General features: G+C 35.0%; 1 pseudogene across 1 annotated transcript; it reads right to left on the reverse strand.

Moving 5' to 3' along the window:
* Nucleotides 1–2181: 2181 nt before the first annotated feature.
* On the reverse strand, nt 2182–7202 carry LOC308266823 (phosphatidylinositol 3-kinase regulatory subunit gamma-like; annotated as a pseudogene). Its single transcript has 2 exons — nt 7179–7202; nt 2182–3104 (listed from the first exon to the last, which is right to left on the reverse strand). The product of its transcript is annotated as a phosphatidylinositol 3-kinase regulatory subunit gamma-like (transcript).
* Nucleotides 7203–7415: the final 213 nt, after the last annotated feature.

Here is a 7415-nt window from a genome sequence, read left to right on the forward strand (position 1 = left end):
AGACAGGAGGATCTCAGCTACTTAGTGAGGCCTCTGCAACTTAGTGGCAGAAGAGGCCTTATGCTACTTAGTGAAGCCTTCTCCAACTTAGTGAGACCCTGCTTCAAAATAAAGAATAAAAAATAGAGGGTGTAGCTCGGAGGTCGAAGGCCCCACAGACCCACAAAAATAAATAAATAAATAAATAAATAAATAAATAAATAAATAAATAAAGTTAATGAGAACAATTAAACTGTAAAAATATACCCGAAATATAATGAATTATATAAAACATTTTAGACACTCTAAAAAGCTTGGCTTGTGGTGCATGCTTGTAATCCCAGCATTTGAGAGATTGAGACTGGAAGATGGGGTTTGAGGACAGCCTCAACTACTTAAGGAGACCTTTTATAACTCAGTGAGACCCTATTTCAAATTAAAGAATAAAAAATGGGGCTGGGTGTATAGCTCGAAGGTAGAATACCTCTGGGTTCAACCCCAGCACCGCAAAAAAATACTCTAAAATAATACCATAAATTATTTATACATATGTATAAACGTAGAAAAAATAAGAAATCAGGGATAGATGGAAAAAAATACACATCAAGTTCAGGCTAGTAATTACTTCAAAGAAAGGTGGTAGTCATGAATTAAGAAATTTTAATTGTTATTAGATATATTTCTTTGGGAAAAATATGTGAAATGAATGTTGTATTATGTTGTTATTGTTATTTGTGATTTTTATCTCGTTCATCAGTGTTTTATAATTTTCAGTATATATAGTTTTTCTTAGATAAATCCATTTCTAAGAATTTTATTATTCTTGCTATTATAAATGATATAATTTCTTAATTTATATTATATATAGAAATGCCAAAAGTATATAGACACCCTACTAACTTATGAATATTGATTTTTATATCTTCTACCTTTACAGATTTTCATTAGTTCTAACAGTTTTTTTGAGAAATTTTGTAAGGTTTTTTATTATATGATCATGTCATCTCTAAAACAGGGACAATTTAATTTCTTCCTTTCCAGTTCAGATTATTTTTCTTTCTCTTTATTACCTAGTTGGTCTGATTAGAACTTTCAGCACCATACTGATAAAACTATCAAGGTTGGAAATCTTTGTCTTCCTTCTTATCTTAAAGGATCATCTTTTAGCTTTAGCTGTCTAGTATAATGTTAACTATGGACTTGTAATACAACACCTTTCATAGGTTGAAGTACATTCATTCTATATCTAATTTGTTGAATTCTTTGGTCAGGAGCAGGTGTTGAATTTTGTCAAATGAGCTTTCTGCAACTGTTGAAATGATCATGTTTGTTTGTTTGTTTCAAACAATAAACCATTCTTTATGTTAAGGAAATACCACATAAGCATCAACTTCATTTTTTAATTAAATCTCACTATTCTCACAAAAAGAAGGCTATTCCTCATCTTTGAGAAACAAAGGTGGGGCACAGAGAAATACACTGACCAATTCCAGTGTTTATTAGAACTCACATTTCTAGCTTCCTTATTTTCAAGTTTTGGTACAGAAGTGTGCATTTGGCTACTAGTGCTACCTTCTCCGTTAGTCTTGGCTTGGCAGCAAACATTGGTTTGTTGGTTATTGAACATGATTCTTCTTTAGAGGAAGGAGAGAATGAGAGGCTGAAGCTTAAATTATGTAAGTGAGAAATAAGTACCTTCAATTGAAAGGTTTTTTACCCCTTGACTTAAATTCTTTAAATGAAATCCCAAGCTTTCCTATTTTCCTTTTTTTTTTCTGTTGTTATTTTTAACCAAATCCCATTCTACCACAGAAAAATAGCCTTTTGGGGGGAGGAGTATCCAGAGGAAAACAGAACTTCCAACAGAGCCATACCCCTGCTCTCAGAGTTGAAGACTAAAGGAAGATATAGACTCTTCAGATGCTTCCAAATACAACTCCCAGCCCTCCCCCCATCCAGCCTACTGTATTCTGTTGAGGGTGAGGAAAAATGAAAGACTTCCCAAGCAACATCTGCTCTCAGTTTAGTATGTCAGTGTAGAGCATGGCTAAGTCCCAGAAATCCTGAGCCCCTCTACCCTGTCCCAGTTGGCTACTGTTCACTTCTGCAAAAACAGCAGTCTTTGTAGAAATAATGTCTTCATTATAGTGTAATAAAAACTGTAGAAAAATGTGAGAGAGTCAGATCCCTCTCACTCCCTTTTTACCTGCAGAGTGAGCTCATCTGTGCATGGACAGGGCAGAAGAGCCTGACGTTGAGGGAGTTGTACTGATCTAGGGATGTTGGCTGGTAATGGAACAACAGCTCTTCCAGTGAGCTGTACAGCTTGTAGGACTCTTCAAAGCTATACCCTTGAGCCATGCTATACATGACACAACAATGTTTCACTTCACCATAGACAATCACAGAACAGGCATAGCATCTTTTCTTGCTACTGTCATGAATTAAGAATGCACCATCATATTTCCCATAAAGCAAGTCTTCTGCTTGTACATGATTGATGTCTCTAACAAACAAACCAGGTTTTCTCATCATTATGTGGAATGTTTTCATCTTCCTCATGGATAAAATAAGTCTCATAGGCATCTTTATTTTTGATTCTCAGAGAGGGGTTCAGGCGCTTCTGTTTCACTCCTTTGTGATTGAGCCATACGAGATGCTGATCTCGGCTCTTGTGCAGCTGTTATCAGGTCTTTTAAAAATTCTTTTTTAAATCTACTTGCTGGTTTTCCAAAGCCTGTTTTTTTAAAATTTCTGCTCTAGATGCATTTTGCTATCATTAATCTCACCAAGACATAACTTCAATTTATCACAATTCACCATAATTCATTCATTTTCCTTTACATTTCTCTCTCTGAAATCACGCCATATATTCTTTGCTGTGTTGTGTTGTGTGTGACACTACTCTTCACATATGTTAACTGTTTCATTAAAAGTTCAATCGCAGTTTTCTTCATCTCTAGTTCCTGGGATTTTCTGGTATATTCTTCATGGAGCTTATCATACTCTTTATTCTTTTCCTGATACTGAGTGTGATACTCTTGTGGGTTCTTACCTACTACATCATTGTTATCTTTATTTTTTTTTTTTACCAACTTATTCTGTTGGGATCTGGGCACTGGATACTGGATTCACATCAATATTTGGATTGTACTGAGAAATAGATTCATGGTGATAGTGGTTAAATGAGCTACATCACAGAATTAAATACCAGAGGGTCAGAAAAGCCATGTTACCATCTCATTGATTTCCTCCCTTCCTGTTGAGTGGAGTACAGCAGCAGCAGTGGCACCATCTTGGCCAGGCTGTGCCTACACCAAGGCTCCAAGAGACCTCCAGCAAAAAAGCGGCAGATTCTTGTGAAGCCAGACACTACAGACCATCATCCCAAGCCTTTGACTGTTTTCTCTGTGCTAAACAAAGACTCAACTACTCAGATGGCCCAGCTACCTCTTGTAGCCTGAACCAAACTCTGCTGTCAAGGATGTGAGCAACACTCATCAAGACCATGAGTTAACAAACTATCACCTGATTATATGTTTTTTATCTTTAGTTTATTAATTTGGCAATTTCAAACCTCATAAAGGATAACACTCAAAAATGTACACAAGGAACTCATACAACTATATAGCAAAATAAAGTAAAATAAATACGTACATAAATAAAATAAAAAATTATACCTAGTTGAAAAATGAACAAAAGACCTGAACAGACAATTTTCCAAAGACATCCAAATAACTAACAGTTTATGAAAAGGTACTCAACATCATTAATCATCAGAAAAATACAAATTAAAATAATATATCACCTTACATTAGAATGACTATTATCAAAAAGACAAAAGATGATAAATATTGGTAGAAGTGTGAATAAAAAGAACTATTGTACTCTCTTGGTGCAGCCCATTTTGAAAAAGATTATTGAGATTCTTTAAGAAATTAAAAACAGACCTACCACCAATTCAGTATATATATAGCATATATACCCAATCTCTGGGTATATATCCAATGGAAATGAAATCAGTTTCTTGAGAGATATCTCTCTATCCTTATGCTCATTGTAGCCTGATACACAATAGACAAGATATGGATACACCTAAGTTTCTATTGATATATGTTTATTATTTAGTCATTAAGGGGAAATCCTACTATTTGCAACAACATGAATAAGCCCAGAGGACAATAAGTAAAATAAGCCAGACACAGAAACACAAGTACTATATGATCTCACTTTAATGTGGAGTCTGAAACCACTGAACTTATAGAAACAGAGATGAAAACAGTCACCAGGTTCTGAGGGTAGGAAAAGTGGAGAAATGTTGGTTAACAGGTACAAACTTTTAGTTATAAGATTAACAAGTTATGAGGACCTAGTATCTATCATGGGCAGTGATGGATGTGTTTATTAATCGTCACACAATGCATATGTGCACTGAGCCATAATGCCGTACATCTTGAATACGATAATTTCCAATTAAATATTAAAAATAAAAATTAAAAGGAAATTATCAAGAGGATTCTAAAAAGGTGTAAAATTTTAATCCTCTTGCATGATTAATCAGTTGATTCTAAAGTAGGCAAACCAAGGTGTTTAGAATGTTCGCAGGGAGTTATGAAAGCCTGCGGATGGGAAGAAAGTGAAGAAAGGTTTCTTAAAAGGGTGTAGTGCAAAGGTATTTGAACATTATCATCTAACATTATATTACATTTAGGTTGTTCTTCAGAGTACTATTGTCTGATTTAAGATTAGGAAAGTCCCAAGAGAGTGCTAAGAGCATGGCTCTGGAGTAAGAAATCCAGGGCTTAAATTTTCTAGTTACATTATATTATAGGCAAACACAATAACTTTCTCAAAGAGACCTCCAAAGTGCAGGAAATTTAAACAAGAATTAACAAGTGGGATGGCATAAAACTAAAAAGTTTCTTCTCATCAAAGGAAATTATGAAGAACCTAAAGATAATAGTATACAAAGACCTCAAAAGACTCTACACTAACAAAACAAATAACTCAATCAAGAAATGGGAACTGAACTGAATAGACACTTCACAAAAGAAGAGATACAAATGGCCAATAGATACATGAAAAAAATGTTCAACATTATTAGCCATCAGGGAGATGCAAATCAAAACTATGCTGATTCCATCTAACCCTAATTAGAGTGGCAAATATAAAGAAGTAAAATAACAACAAATGCTGGTGAGGATGTGGGGAAAAGAAAGTCTTTTACACTGTTGGAGGAAGAGCAAACTAGTTCAGCTGCTATGGAGATCAGTGTGGAAATTCCTTAGAAAACTTAGAATGGATCCACCATATGATCCAGCTATACCACTCCTGAGTATCTTTCCAAAGGGGCTGAAATCAGAGAACTACAGTAACATATGCATACCCATGTTCATAGCAGCACCGTTTGTAATTGCCAAAATATGAAACAAGCCTAGGTCTCCATCAACAGATGAATGGATTACAAAATTATGGGAAATACACACAATGGAATTCTACTAAGCAATAAAGAAGAACAAAGTCATGTCACTTGCAAGAAGATGTAAAAATCTGGAGAACATGTTAAGTGAGATCATTCAAACACAGAAAGAGAAGAGACATATATTTTCTCTAATATGCCAAAACTAGGGAGTATTAGAGACACCGGAGGGACTCCAAATAATGGAGGGGAAACCTCGGCAAAATTAGAAAAAAAGTAGTATAGGACAGGAAGAAGGTTGAGGTTGATTAATAAAGGAACTACATTCAAATATGTGTATAAGTGTGAATGTAGCGTGGTCAACCTGGACATTCATTTTTGGGAGGGAGGAAGGTGAAGTGGGGGGAGGAGGGCACCAACCACTGTGTTAATGTATGCCAATTTCAATATGATCCACAGAAAAAATAAAATAAAATTTAAAAATTAAAAAAGAAAGAGGATGGCTGATCTTCCAACTTTCTTGAGAATTCTTTCACATACTCTTATAAGAATTGAGAGCAATAACTGAAAGGTGAATAGCACTATCAAATCATCATTTTTCCACTAAGAGAATAAAAAGGGAGATTAGAAAATGCCAACAAATAATTTTTGGAAACTTCTAAACTAAAACTCACAAACTAAAATTTCTTTATGGAGCAGATCTAGTAGAATTATAATAATGCCTGCTTTTATAATTCAGATACTGTCACTTTGCCTCTTAGGAGGCACTTAATCAGGCTCTAATAAAAATGAGCAATGTAGAAGTTCTTTGAGATTATGTGATTATGCTATGATACATATTTCAATTCACACACTGACATTCTGAGTGTTTTTAAAAAGCACTCCATCAGCAATTCAGATAATAGGAATGAAAAACAGATGGATTCTAAGAATGAAAGTAAGGATAGAAAAATGAGTCTTAATATCACTCCTTCCTGTGCAGAGTAACACACCTGTCTTTTTAGTATGCTAAAATTTTAGGTAAATCTGAAAAGTTTCTGTACTATATCTCTAAAATCTCATTTGTCACCAGCCCCATACATTTGACATCTTCTTTGCTAGCCTCCATTTCTATGATTTTTAGTTTCAATTACAATTTGTACTCAGAGGTATTAGCATGATGTTAGGAATAAGTATCTCAGATACTCCCACAAAACTTTGCCACATCAATATGCAAAATAACACTGACACTGAAGAGAGGAGATGCTTAAGACCAGCCTGGCCAATAAGTATTGCCAGAAACACTTTAAGAGTTTAATTATCCCGAGACCTTAGAATAACCCTGGTAAGTAAAAAGTAAAGACGGGTTACAACTTGTGATTAAAAAGTAAAGAAGGCTAATCTAGGAAATTCTCTGTAAACTTTCAAGCAGTCTAAACTCTTCTTTAGTTTTTTCCATTGATATGGACAAATTAAGCAGTTATATTAGTCAGGGTTCACTAGAGTAATAGAACCCACAGAACATATATATGGAAAAAAGGGAATTTATCAAATCATCTTATAGTCCAAAGCAGTGTAGTTCCAGGTTTCCATCTGCAGGAGGAGAGCAGGAGGAACCAGCAGCTGGTGAAGTGGTCTACGATGTAGAGTCTCAGAATTGGAGCAATCACTAATTCAGTACCAGTCCACGATAGAAAGGCCAGGCACTCTCCAGATAAAGTATGGTGAAGATCCAGTTTGAAGATCTGAAGGCTGATCTCTCAGATGAAAGCAGACGAATTATTTTCAGAACCATGCATACCTTCACAACAGCTTTCTCCTTCATTTATCCAGATTCTGTGCCTATCAAAACCATGCTGCCTACACTCAGGGCAGGACTTCTCCTTTAATACACCATTACATAAACCAATCATCTCACCAACACAACAAAGTCACATCATCTTAGCTGTTAAATGATCTAGTCAAGTTGAAAATCCAGACTAACCATCAGAGAAATACATCAAATGTTTGTAGCCTAAGACTAAGGCAAGATTTTTAC

The sequence above is a fragment of the Muscardinus avellanarius genome (assembly GCF_963383645.1).
Source record: "Muscardinus avellanarius genome assembly, chromosome: 9".
In the NCBI taxonomy this organism is placed as follows: domain Eukaryota; kingdom Metazoa; phylum Chordata; class Mammalia; order Rodentia; family Gliridae; genus Muscardinus; species Muscardinus avellanarius.